This window comes from Malus domestica, chromosome 11 (genome assembly GCF_042453785.1).
Source record: "Malus domestica chromosome 11, GDT2T_hap1".
Classification (NCBI taxonomy): Eukaryota; Viridiplantae; Streptophyta; class Magnoliopsida; order Rosales; family Rosaceae; genus Malus; species Malus domestica.
In genome coordinates, this window is record NC_091671.1 from 21,613,862 (window position 1) to 21,628,816 (window position 14,955).

Sequence of the window (14,955 nt, forward strand, 5' to 3'; positions counted from 1 at the left end):
AGAGGTATAAGACTAAACCTTCACTTTGTTCTTCTCTAAAATGTTATGATGCATTATATATAAACCTATGAACCTTGAAGGGGATTTGCATGACTATAGCTTTGATAATTTGTGTTAAATGCTTCCGCTGCTTTCGTATATTAAATTTGATTTGTATATGCATGATAGTCATTTTGAAATCCCTATGTGTAAAACTCATAATTTTCCCTTCACCACGTTTAAAGATGAATATCCCATACCCATGGCTGACTTATCCATAGATACAGTGACAAAACATAAAGTTTTATCTTTCATGGATGGGAATTGATAGGGATTTTTACTACACATGTGAATGCGATAAAAACCTCCTATTTTACTTGCAAGAATCACAAGGTTATTGTAGTATAAACGGATTTCGCAAGGTCATCTCCACAGGGATTATTAAATAATTCGAACTAATCAGATTCCATTTAATTATTGTAAAATAGAAATTGAAGTGATTGATTTTATAACCTAATTAAAATAAAAACGAATTTAATGAATTAAAATAAACAATCTGCAATATTAGTATTAGAGAGAAGAAAACAGTTTTGAGAAAATCAGATTAAGAAAGCACTAGGGTTCCACCATCACCTAGCAATCCTATGAATTTTTACCCATTACTTATGATCTATACATGCTACTTTGAAGGTTAGATTTTCCTATTTCATATTCTACTTGGAACCTCTAACATAGAACGTATATCTAACATGCAACCCGTCCGGACGTTCGGATCAAATCTAAACATGAAAGACTCATTATGCTTTATGAAAATCCTTTGAAAAACCATGCAATCCTTAAGACGTGATATTCATCCTAAGTGAAATTACAATTATTAATCACAAGAAGCCAGCGTCAATTTCAGGGAACCTTCCGAACAAAATTGCATCAAATTACTTTTCTAAAGATCCTAATGGTGATCAGGCATTAAGACAATTAGATAGTTTTTATCCCGATGATTAACAATTCAAAGTATGCATGCAATCAATCATAAGCAATTAGATAAAAATCACATATTCATGCTAAGGCTCAAGGCTTCGCCCTAGCAATAGAAATTAGTTCCGCATATTCATAATTGAAATCATAGAAATATCTCAAAAAAAGGATTGAAAGCACCTTCAAGTAAAAAGTCTTCAAAACCCTAACAATTCTCTCTGTCTCCAAAATTGCATAAAAGAAAGCGTAATCTAAAACTGTAGACGGCTAAGCAATATATTTGCCAAGCCACCCCAAAACCCTAGAAAACATAACCCTAAATTAAATGATAAAAATTCGTCTAAAATCTGAACAGCCACGTTTTGACCCATAAGCTACTCCAAAACTGGCCCAATATAGCTGGATTTAATGTTTGGAATATTCTGAACACTTTTCCAGAAGGCCACGAACCCATCCGAGGTCATCTTGGGCTCTAAAAACGCAATTTAAGCCCAAAAACGTCATTTTCCAGCACTGCGCACTGCTTCTTTATTTTATCGCCAGAAAATAATCGCTTGGTGGAAAAATCCCAAATTTTGATACGATCAAGCTAAGTGACTAACGAACGTCCTCCAACTGGAATTACTCCAAAATTCGTCCATTTGGTCCTGTTTTGCTCCAGAGGAAGTTGAAAATCCTATATTGAAAATACAATTCAAAGTATCAAAATTCTTCCAATATATTAACCAAAATACACTAAGATTAGGGTAAAATATATAATATAAAATCTACTCATCAAATAACCCCAAACTTAGCTTTTTGCTTGTCCTCAAGCAAAACAAGACTCCAACAAAAATAAAAAACTTAACAAACTAGACAACTAGCTAAATTTAACTGATGAAAATTTTCACCTTCAAAGTTGCAATCCATAGCAAATTTTAAAAACTAGAACATTTTTTCAAAAGTTCCAACCAATCCCACCACAGAGTCTAAGCCATTTAGAATCAATTAGAAAAGAATTCACAAACTTCCTTTGGTGTGAAGTGAACCAACATAGTTAAGGAGACTCGACTAAAACCCTTACCTCTCGTCATTCTTTATTTCACACTTACTAACTTTAAATATAACTATTTTTCATTCATTTTTTTTTCTTTTTTTTTCTTTTTTTTTTCAGTAACAGTAGTGGTCGTGCAATGTCGGTTTACTTAAGCTTTCGATCCAACCCATGTAGCGAGCTTTAGGTCAATGACTCCCAAACCACTAGGGCTTTAGGGCACTAGGTGTAGAACACCCCTAAGGACTTATTAACCCAAGCTGAAAAAGCTACGAAACCAACTAACCACCCTGCCTCATGCCAAAACTTTACCGTTTGACGCAAGAATCACTGCTGATTAGGCAGGACTGGCCCGGTTACTAGGCAAAACCTCGGGTGAGACAATTATTACTTTTTTCACAATAATAAATGACTTTACTTAAAACAAAAATTAAAAATTAAAAATAAACTTAGACTAAAAGCAAGTGTTTCAACCTCACTCCCCACAAACCATGTTGGTGTGATGTGCAAAGTTTAAAGTATAATTCATGAATTAGTGTCTAAGCAACGATAAATAGAAAAGACTCTAATGTGGGATTAACTTTCACCATGTCCATTTGTTCTAATGTTTAAAATAATCTATGGATATTAACTTAACAAGAATGAAAATTTTTAAACGGACACAATAATAAAAAAAAACTAAACTAAAATTTACTTTCCCACCCCCAAACTTATTGCACACGTTGTCCTCAAGGTGTGGAAAATAAATAGAAACTAAAAAAAACAAAACAAAAAATAATAAAAAATAAAAAATAAAATAAAAAATAAAAAAACAAAAAACAAAACTGGAAAAGATAAAACAAAAACGACTAAATAAACTAAAAGACAAAGGAAAACAGAAAAGAAACAAAGAAATTAAAATAAACAAATAAAAGAACAAATAGAAAAGAAGCACCTGGTGAAGGAATTATTTTGTGAAAACATGTTCATTTGAGCAACATCATATAGCATGCAATTAACAATTAAAGGCGGAATCATGCTTGCATGCACTCAAAAACAAAACATTACCATGAAATTCAAAGCCTAGTAGATTGGTGAACCAATAATCAACTCAAAACAAAGTGAGTTGAAATTATTACCTTTGTAGATTCCTCTTTGCATAAGCAAAGGCTAATCACCCAAAGAGATAGGGCCTTCATTCCTTGCTTCTTAGATCCATGGATTTGGATGGAAAATAGGTTTCTCCAAGTTCCCAAAATAGGGAACCTCTAAGTCTCTTCACCAAGGTTTGATTGTAGAAGAAATGAGTGACCTTGGAGTAGTAGGATTGCTAGATGTACCCTCCAAGGTGTTGGCCTCTTTAGAGAGAAAATGGAGAGACAATTCTCACCAATTTTCCCCCAAAATAAACCCTTAATTTTTCCTTAATGAATTTTGGCTATAAAGTCATTTATATAGTCACTTCTTTAAGTAACCTAAACAACCAAAACCCTAATTCATCTAATATGGCCGGCCATTTAGGGATGTTTGGGCTTTTGGGCTTTAATGAATCTTTATTCATTAAATTGTCATACAACTTAAGTTAATGGGCTTGACGTTCGAAGCCCATTGGGCCTTAAGGTCCAAAACTATCCCGAAGTCTTTAACGAACTTATTCGTTTGATTAATTAACATATTAATTAATCCTTGCCATAAATAAATGATTAAACCATTTAATCATTCTTACTCATTTCCGTTTAATCTCCAATCTCTACCTTTTACGGTGTGCGATCCATTAGGTTCCTTTTAGCGAGGTAGTGGGCGATTAAAAACCATTTTACATCGATTGTGAATTGAAACTATTTTCAATTCTCCCTTTAGTGATTACACACGTTTAGGGCTTCCACAAACCATGAGTGACACCTAGCAGCATATCATGGTTACCCAAGCTAATCAGAAGAGGTGGAGAACCTATTCAGTTCGGGATTACAAATGCAATACGGTCCTTCTCTAATCTAATACTCTTGACCACATTGTTTGGTATGATAGTTTATTTACTTATGTCTACTATCCAATGTGAATCGTTTGCTTATATGATTTCCTTGAATGTGATTTGGAACGCATTCCCCAATCTCATTCATACTCTGGCCAGAGATTCCAAATCATATCATAGAGTATTCTCCCTCAATTGTTTGAAGGTTAGAGATCCCTTGTTGCGCATTCACTTCTCTCCATAGCTAAGTGGCTTAACCCCAACGATGCCGTGACACCCCGAGGGGGTGAATTAGACATAATCAAAGATTAAGGACTTAACCACAAGACAACTGTGATGCCTCAGGTCAAAGGACTGCTTTGCATTATCCCAACCATGAGTTCTCATGTGACATGGAATATAAGAACTCTTCGTTGATCACGTTCAGTGAACTCATTCTCTTATTGAGCACCTACGTATTTGTCTTGATGTCACACACACCAATGACTCGAGACTAGTCACTCTCCCTGAGAGAAGACACAGTACGTACTGATCTTAACGGACTGTCAATGCCCAATTGGTAATCCTATGATCAGGAACATTTAGGAAGTGTCTACGAAAGAATGGTCTCATTAATCTAACTTCATTAGATTGCATTCTCCCAATCACATATTCCTTGGACTTTATCGTTTAAGCATATAACATTTATATGAGACGACTCAAACAATAATCTTTGCCCTTTATATGTTAAACTAGATTAGTTTAACATTTGAAATGTCCGTAAAGTATCATCATATGATTGGTTTTAGGGCACATTTCCAACAATCTCCCACTTGCACTAGAGCCAATCAGCATTGGTCATCTTGATGATACCTCTTCTGTAGTCATTTCATAAATGGCTGAATAGTAGGCTTAGGCAGTGGATATCTATATGTGTTATCCACAGAAGCAACCTTGAGAATAACGACGTCACCATTATACATGATTCTCAATCATGTGGTTCAGTCTCTCATTTGTGTTCGGATCTTGATGAGACCTTGATTCCCAGGCTTGAGCTATCGCCCCATTAGTGTCATACACTTTCTGGTTGGAATCGAATAAAGAGTTCATAAATGAACTTTCCCATCCAAACAACATTGTTGTAAACTTCTATATGGCAATATATCTTGCATTCATAATGGAACACACTAAAGTCATTACTTTAATGTTTCCATCCAAATATCTCTTTAGTCATAATAAAGAGATATTCGTTTATCTCTTCATTCATAATGAATAAACATCCAATGATGGATTAGATTCATAATCTAATACATTTACGCTTCCATTATGTTATTTTGATTCTTCCTCGATCTTTGAGGAATTTATCCTTTAGTATTTCTTAAATACTTAAGGACTCACTTGACAGTTGCCATGGTTCTGATCCTGGGCTTGCATTGATATCATCTTGTACCGTTCTAGGTACAACTCATATCAATGTTTTTCATACAATATGAAATACATAAATCACCTTTCTGCGTATGCATAAAGGATTCAATTTACGCATTATTTCTTTGGGAGTCAAAGGGTACGTTCCCTTTGAGAAGGGCAACTTGCTAGTCTCACTAGAATCGTCCTTCTTATTGAAGTTTATCATCATATGAGAAACTTCCTAGCATCCATTGTCTATTATTAGGGATTGATATAATCCAATTATATCATGAAATATATCATTATAGATTTCCATCCCATGTACATAGACTATATCTCCCATATACATTCTATCTTCATATAATGTATTAAAGTCATAACTTTAACGAAGAAGTATTATTTCCAAAATAAATATATCATATATATTTAAATTTTTAGGAACATGATTAACTCCCACTAATCTTTTGTAAACCTAGTAAACAAAAGATTCATTTACATCTTTATGAGAAATCAAACGATTTGATCTTTCTCTCATAAGACGCATATAGCTCCCACTAGCTTGCTAAGATTCATGATGGATGGATCTCTACAACTTACATGTCTTGTGATTTTTAGTTTTAGACATATATTATCAAGACTATCTTAATAATGGTTTCGGAAACCCATATTATGTCCAAACATTGAATCACCATTTAGTTGTAGCTAGCAATCTTCGAATTAATTGAAACTAAGACTATCTCAAAGATGGTTTCTTCAAAGTCAACCATTCTCTTTGATTGTAGTCACCTTAAGCTACCAATTAGCTATGAAGGTTTCATTATTTCGAGTCAAATGGTACTTTACCATTTCCTTGAGTATATATCGTATATGCACTCAGTGTAGTCATAAGGATTTTCATTCTTACTTCTTTCGAATTAAGAGGTGCAACTCTATGACATAGTCATAAAGTTCAAAACCATTCAACTGAGACGGTTTATAAATCCTTATCGACTACCTTGGAGCTTGAGGTATAGGAACTAGGTTGTTATATTTGTTGATTACTTTCTTGTCTCTCAAAGAACCCATTCTTCGAGTTCTATCTTTCGTTCATTTGCTCTTAGGCAAATCACATTGTAGGATTACAATGAACTTCCCAACAAAACAACATTTGTTAGTTGGATTATAGAAGCGATATCCAAAAGTTAATTTAAGGATATCCCACAAGATTGTTATCAAACAAATATTGCTTATTAGCACACAACCTCAAATCTTAACATGCTTAAGATTTGTCTTTCTTTCCAACTACATCTTATGGAGTTATGAAAATTTTGGAAGATCTTCTAATTGACAATCATATTGTTTTAGAAGTATATATCCTATATATGGGTAATAGATAACATCTAACGAACTAAATCTTATTTTAGTTCGTTCTTCTCCTAATGGAGAAATACATTATCTTATGATGCTATTTTCCTTGATATCATTCAAGGAAACTCATCTAAAGTGTTACCTTTCCTTGGATCAAATCTAAAGAGGTAAATACTTTAGATATCTTACTCATCTATTTACATTTCTTGAATTCTTTGAAACTTTTTGCAAAGTATTCGGACTTGTGTTTATTCAAAATAAACTATAGTCCAACCGAGAGTGATCTTCGGTGAATGTCATATAACATGAGTAGTATTATGTTGAGGACAAGTGCCACTAACATCTAAGTGAATTAACCTCAACAACTTTTGTGATTCTTTCTTCTTTCCAAAAGAACAAAGATTCGAACATTTCGCCTCTATACAATTTTAACAAGAAGGTATTGGATCCGGATCTAACGATCCAAAGCATCCTTGTTTCACCAACTCGTAACTTATGTTTTAGAGGTATCACAATTTAGTTGGGATTAGTCACTACCTTGCAACCTTTTGGGTTTTAAGCATCATTATATTCTAAACAGTTAACACTACCATATCATCTCTACTATAGAGACAATCAATTAGATTACTATAATCCAATTTCTTTGGTAGTTCATATGAGGAAGTAAGTACTATCTGCTTTCGCAGAGATCTATATCTTATTCACGTTCCGTATGTGAAGTACCTTTTCTTCTCTCATATATCTTCTACTTCTTATTAGTCACACTTTTACAACGATTTGTAAAACATAGTTACTAATACGGAATCATATATTCAAGTAGAAGAACCAACTGTTTTGAACTATTCAAGAACAATTTACAACACCTTCGAAAGGTGTGTTCTTTGACACATGCAAGACATTTCTTGCAAATACCCCTTCCAATGTCCATCATTTCATAAAGAAAGTTTGTTCCCTTGGAGTTATTTATCTTCTTTATTTGACTTTCACCTTTGACTACATTAGTCATGGTCCCTAAACTCCCACTATCTCTCTTGAAACCTTTTTCAATTGTGTTATACACATCAAACAATTTGGAGAGTATGTGGTTATTGTTCACTACATAGTTTACCATAAACTTAGTGAACCATTAGGATAGGGAAACAAAGGTGAAGTCCTTGCCTAGTTTCCGTCTCGTTAAGTGGTTTAACACTTCAACACTCAATGATTCAAAATCATCATAAGTCCATGTTAATGGACTATTTTTTTGTCAACCAACCATTATGTTCTAAACATAATTACAAACTTTCAAGAGTTGTACAAGGCAACTCTCATTTCTTCATACAACAATTTGTAAGTGAAGAATCATGGCACATAAAGTGTCCATGCCCTTGTGCTTACTTCTCAAGTTCTTTGTTCAATTAACAAAGAAATAAGCACTAAGTGTTTGCATTGACTAAGGGTTGTTCAAAGCAACTCTTATTTCTTCATACAACAATTTGTAATTGAAGAATTATGACATTAAAAGTGTTGTCCTCTCTATGATAGACCTTTTCTAACATATTCTTCTAATGATACATTATCAATAGGAAGATTGTGAGGATGAGACTACTTAGGTACATTTACAAGCCATTAAAGACAATCTATGGTTTTGTAGTACCAAGTCCGTAAACTAAACGTTCGGCTTTTATTTGTCAAGTGTTGGATAGCGTTTGCAAATATATTGGTAAACAAATACATAAAGAATATAGATTGATTGATTTTAAGCCATTTGATTCGGGTCTTTAAATCAAAATAGCACCACCCACTATTTTTGGCAAATTCCATATCCCTCATTGGAATTCGAGAGTTTTGGATGAAACTCTTAGTAGGTTATGGGAGGCTCACTACTACCAAGCCCACCTCACAATGATATGATATTGGCTAGCATTAATAATAATGAGAGAGTACGCTTACTCATTTGCAACTAATGCAAGTACCCATCTTATTTGGCCTCTAGAGAATGTCACCTCACAATGATATGATATTGGTTCCATTGCACTTAGTTAAGTCATTCCCACCATGCTTAGTTCATGAAGGGTTTCAAGAATAGCCTCACGATGATACGATATTGGCCATCCTCGTTGCCTACACTCACCTCATCATATGTATATAGACTCCTCCTGAGTATAAGCATGCACTTTGTACTTCCCCATGATAGGGTGAAGCCGGTGTACAAGTCATAAACGATTGGAACTACCATGGTGGAAGGCCACGAAAGAGTGTTCTAAGCACTCTCACGCTTTCAACTTAATATTGGTTTGGTTGAGGGTTTTAGGTCTCATCACATATCAATATACATTTTAATCTCTATTAAAACTATTTTGGTCCTATTACAACTATTGGTCCATATGATTGTTTTAGTTGTACATAATACTCCCACTATGCTTTTAAAACGGTTTTTAAAGCAAGAGTATATGTTACTACTAACATAAGGTTTGCATTCATTTGATGGACTATATAGTTGCCTTAGGGCCTTAGGATGACTATGAACCTTTGTTTAGATTCAACACGAGCCTTGTGTTGAATCTCGGTCTAGGGATGGAGATTGATTTTAGTTACGTGTTTAATCACATTAAGGCGTGTTGTCTTAGGGGCGTTGGACCCAATTACTTCATTTTCATGCATATCATATAAAGCAAGAAAGAAATACTTCAAAGTAAAGGATGAGCTTATGCTCATTACAACATTTGCATAAAACAAATTACCTTAAAGTAAAGAAGGACTTATGCCCTTTTACAACATTTGATCAAATCAAATTACAACCAAAATCTAATCTACACATTCCCATGGTTCAAACAAATTTGAAACGCCTTTCACATAGCTCAATTATATTAGGCTTAGGTTCATAATCATCCTTTAATTAATTAACGCTTTAACTAATTAATTGAATGCAACATTTTCATTTGGTTTTTGTATCCATAAAATTGATTTAAGTGGAGCTAAACAAAATGAAAATCCAATTCTCATTTAAAGAGACAAAACAATTTTGTTCTCATCCTATTTGGGCCATCATGCAATAACCACAACTTTTTGGGCCATATTGCGAAAACATAAACTTTTGGGGTCACTTTGTAAAAACACAAAAGTCACTACTTCATGTAAATACAACTAGAACCCAAAATTTAAATAAATTCAAAAACTTCATTAAAGGAGCAAAACAATTTGTCCTTTAGCGTTTTTAGGCCTTAACGTCAAAACGTAAACTTTCGGGTCAAAGTACAAATACACAAAAGTATCAAAACTTTATGTAATTGCATAAAAGCCCCAAAATTACCCTATTTTATTAGGGTGGCCGGTTTTTAAGGATAAAAAGGAGTGGTGGATGTTTTGATTTATTAGTTTTGTCAAAAACAATCAAGTAGTGCTTTCATCTTTCATAAAAATAATATATGTTTTGATGATTGATGTTTCCATCATCATTTATACAAATATTTAACACTTTAAATACTTTCATAAAATTAATATATGTTTTGATGATTGATGTTTCCATCATCATTTATACAAATATTTAACACTTTAAATACATGATAAATCATTTGAAAAACATATATCATAAACTTTATGAAATAAATCAAAACTTTGAATCAAAACACAAACCTTTGTGTTCTTGGCAAGAACATCAAGAACATATGAAGAACATCCATGAAAACCCATAAGAGCTCCATGAATGTTTTCATGCAATAAAACTCAAATTTTTATCATTCAAAATGAGGCTAACATCCTAGGGTACTTAGGGGTTCCAAAAGTCACCTTAAAACCATTTTAACAAGACAAACATGAACCCAAAAAATCACCCTTTGGATTTGGCCGAAAATCCCTAAAATCATGGCACCAAATTTTAGCTCCAATATTCATCCTCATATGAACTACATCTACAACATTTGAGATGGCAAATTTTCAAACAAAATTTACATTGAAAGAAGCAAGAATAAAGCTTGTAACAATTACAACTTTTAAATCATAAACTTATGAACTACAAAACCCAAAAGGATTCACCAACTACTAGACCTAGGCTCTGATACCACTTGAAGGAATTATTTTGTGAAAACATGTTCATTTGAGCAACATCATATAGCATGCAATTAACAATTAAAGGCGGAATCATGCTTGCATGCACTCAAAAACAAAACATTACCATGAAATTCAAAGCCTAGTAGATTGGTGAACCAATAATCAACTCAAAACAAAGTGAGTTGAAATTATTACCTTTGTAGATTCCTCTTTGCATAAGCAAAGGCTAATCACCCAAAGAGATAGGGCCTTCATTCCTTGCTTCTTAGATCCATGGATTTGGATGGAAAATAGGTTTCTCCAAGTTCCCAAAATAGGGAACCTCTAAGTCTCTTCACCAAGGTTTGATTGTAGAAGAAATGAGTGACCTTGGAGTAGTAGGATTGCTAGATGTACCCTCCAAGGTGTTGGCCTCTTTAGAGAGAAAATGGAGAGACAATTCTCACCAATTTTCCCCCAAAATAAACCCTTAATTTTTCCTTAATGAATTTTGGCTATAAAGTCATTTATATAGTCACTTCTTTAAGTAACCTAAACAACCAAAACCCTAATTCATCTAATATGGCCGGCCATTTAGGGATGTTTGGGCTTTTGGGCTTTAATGAATCTTTATTCATTAAATTGTCATACAACTTAAGTTAATGGGCTTGACGTTCGAAGCCCATTGGGCCTTAAGGTCCAAAACTATCCCGAAGTCTTTAACGAACTTATTCGTTTGATTAATTAACATATTAATTAATCCTTGCCATAAATAAATGATTAAACCATTTAATCATTCTTACTCATTTCCGTTTAATCTCCAATCTCTACCTTTTACGGTGTGCGATCCATTAGGTTCCTTTTATCGAGGTAGTGGGCGATTAAAAACCATTTTACATCGATTGTGAATTGAAACTATTTTCAATTCTCCCTTTAGTGATTACACACGTTTAGGGCTTCCACAAACCATGAGTGACACCTAGCAGCATATCATGGTTACCCAAGCTAATCAGAAGAGGTGGAGAACCTATTCAGTTCGGGATTACAAATGCAATACGGTCCTTCTCTAATCTAATACTCTTGACCACATTGTTTGGTATGATAGTTTATTTACTTATGTCTACTATCCAATGTGAATCGTTTGCTTATATGATTTCCTTGAATGTGATTTGGAACGCATTCCCCAATCTCATTCATACTCTGGCCAGAGATTCCAAATCATATCATAGAGTATTCTCCCTCAATTGTTTGAAGGTTAGAGATCCCTTGTTGCGCATTCACTTCTCTCCATAGCTAAGTGGCTTAACCCCAACGATGCCGTGACACCCCGAGGGGGTGAATTAGACATAATCAAAGATTAAGGACTTAACCACAAGACAACTGTGATGCCTCAGGTCAAAGGACTACTTTGCATTATCCCAACCATGAGTTCTCATGTGACATGGAATATAAGAACTCTTCGTTGATCACGTTCAGTGAACTCATTCTCTTATTGAGCACCTACGTACTTGTCTTGATGTCACACACACCAATGACTCGAGACTAGTCACTCTCCCTGAGAGAAGACACAGTACGTACTGATCTTAACGGACTGTCAATGCCCAATTGGTAATCCTATGATCAGGAACATTTAGGAAGTGTCTACGAAAGAATGGTCTCATTAATCTAACTTCATTAGATTGCATTCTCCCAATCACATATTCCTTGGACTTTATCGTTTAAGCATATAACATTTATATGAGACGACTCAAACAATAATCTTTGCCCTTTATATGTTAAACTAGATTAGTTTAACATTTGAAATGTTCGTAAAGTATCATCATTTGAAATGTCCTTCTTTCTCTCTCGTTGTTCTCTCATTTCTCTCGGATCCCATATCTCTGCTCTCTCTCCTTCATGGCTTCTCAGAAGAGCAAGATCAGTCTCGCTCAGTAAATAAACCGAAGAGTCTCTCTTTCCATTTTCCTCAACCCACGCAACCCACTCATTCACAGCATCTCCGTCATCCTTCCAGGTTTTTTTTTTTTTTTTATGTCAGTCCTCTCTCGGTTCAAACATCTCTTCACAGCAGCTCCTCGTAAAATGAAAAATATCGCCCCGTCGCACCCTTAGCCAACCACACCCACGACTCTGCCATGGAAATGGTAGCAAAGCTCAAATCTTCCCACAAAGGTAATCTTCGTCCATGTCCTTGTTTAATAGGTGCACAGTTGATGATTTTTTTTTATACGGAAAAGAACATTAACTCATGCTGATCTGCTTCCTTTGCGAGGATGTGGAGCCATTGACCAAACACGAGGAAAATGAAAAACAATATGCAAGCAGATCAGATCCGAGACAGAAAGGGTAAAATTACTAGCCTTCTCTCACTGCATGTCTCATATAAGCTTCACCCGGCATGTGTAAAATATGTGCATCTTGTTAGGGTGCAAAGGTCGACGATCTGGAAGCGGAACACTGACAATGAAAAGGAACACCAGCTACAATGTAGATCCAGTGCCTGCAAAGGTAAAAATCTTGTACTCCGCACTGCCTAATCTCATGAATGTAGAGGAATTGATGATGAATTGATGATGAATGTGCTGGGGGAATAAATGTTGATTGCACCCCCTTAGTTGGGATTAGGCCGAATCAGTTACGAATGCAACCTGCAATAAAAAAAAAAAACTAATTAGATAAGTAAAGAAAAATAACAATGATTAAAAATTGCAATTCTTTTGTCAAATTTCTGATTTTTTTATTTTTGTGATTTTTGTAATTAGGAATAAAAACAGGAAAATAAAATAAACGAAATAAAAAGAAAAAGTTAGAAAAATTGGGTTGCCTCCCAATTAGCGCTTTAGTTAATGTCTATAGCTAGACGTAGAGGGAAGAATTGAAGATCACGTCACTTGTTCCCTTCGAGTTAACCACTTCTTGATAGCATCATACGGCAACAGTAGGTATGGAATGAGTTGTTGTTTATCAGTGGTTGAATTCTTCATAAGTGCAGTTCTATGTGAATGAATCTTTGTGATCAAATAAGGTTGTTTCCAGTGAGGTTTAGTTTCCATCGAGCTGCCTTGAACCTTGTATTTAACACACACAACCTCTGCACTGGCAGAATTTCTCTATGAGGAATTTGGCTGTCACGGAATTGATCCTGATTTTCTTTAAATTTGATGAATTGTGATGTTTGCGTGTCCAATTCAACAACCAAAATTTTCTGATCAGTAGCCTGTTGCTCCAACTCCAAAATGGTCAGAGTAGTCAAAAGTTGATCAAGTGATGTCTGATGTACTGGTGTTGAATGAACAGCTTCTAACATATCAATTCTTGTGCATTCTTGCAGCCCTGCTGGGAAGGGTTCTGGTGGCACATATACTTGGGGAGGAAAAGATTGTGGGGAAATTGTTTCACGATCAGCATGTGGTGTTTCCTCCTTTGGACGTGAATAACAGACAGATGGCTCCTCAGTTCCTGCATCAACCTCTTGATCATCATAGCTTTTCCCACGGTTTACTGCTTGAATTTGAAATCCTTCATTTGTTATTTCAATGTATAAGTCAGTTAATTCCAACAATTTAGCGAGCTTGTCCTCCACCGAAAGCTCTTGTGGCACATTAAGCTGCTCGAAATATTGCCCAAGATGCTCTTTCAAACTTTTAGTGTAGAACTCTGAATGGGGATTATTCCAGTTCCATTTTGAATCGATTCTCATATATATATACTCTTGGACATAATCTGAAAAATATTTCCTCTCAGGACATTGTAAAATATCATGGGTCCTTGAGTTGCAAAGAGCACAAACTGTTGGCTTAAATCCATAATAACCCTTTTCTGCTAATGACACCCAAAGAGGTGGTCCACCGGGTGTTAGATTGAATTCAGGGGGCACTGCAAATTCCATTGTTGCATTGCTAAAAAAAAAAACAAATTGTAACTTACTAACCAAACAAAATCAGCAATTAAATCAAAAGATATACAAAAATAATTAACCAAGAGTTGTAATCTGAGAAAAATAAAACAAAAACGAAAATTAAATTTTTTTTTTTTAGATATGTATAAACAGCAATAATGAATTGAAAATCTGATTAGTAGGAATTATTTTAAATAATCCCCAGCAACGGCGCCATTTTCTTGATAGGGATTTTTACTACTCATGTGAATGCGATAAAAACCTCCTATTTTACTTGCAAGAATCACAAGGTTATTGTAGTATAAACGGATTTCGCAAGGTCATCTCCACAGGGATTATTAAATAATTCGAACTAATCAGATTCCATTTAATTATTGT

The 14,955-nt window shown here is 34.6% G+C and overlaps 1 long non-coding RNA gene across 1 annotated transcript; it reads left to right on the forward strand.

Annotated features, from left to right (window-relative positions):
- The first annotated feature begins 12,509 nt into the window (after window positions 1–12,509).
- On the forward strand, window positions 12,510–14,241 carry LOC114823373 (uncharacterized). Its single transcript, XR_011573529.1, has 3 exons — window positions 12,510–13,025; window positions 13,105–13,187; window positions 14,011–14,241. It is a non-coding gene; the product is annotated as an uncharacterized lncRNA (long non-coding RNA).
- Window positions 14,242–14,955: the final 714 nt, after the last annotated feature.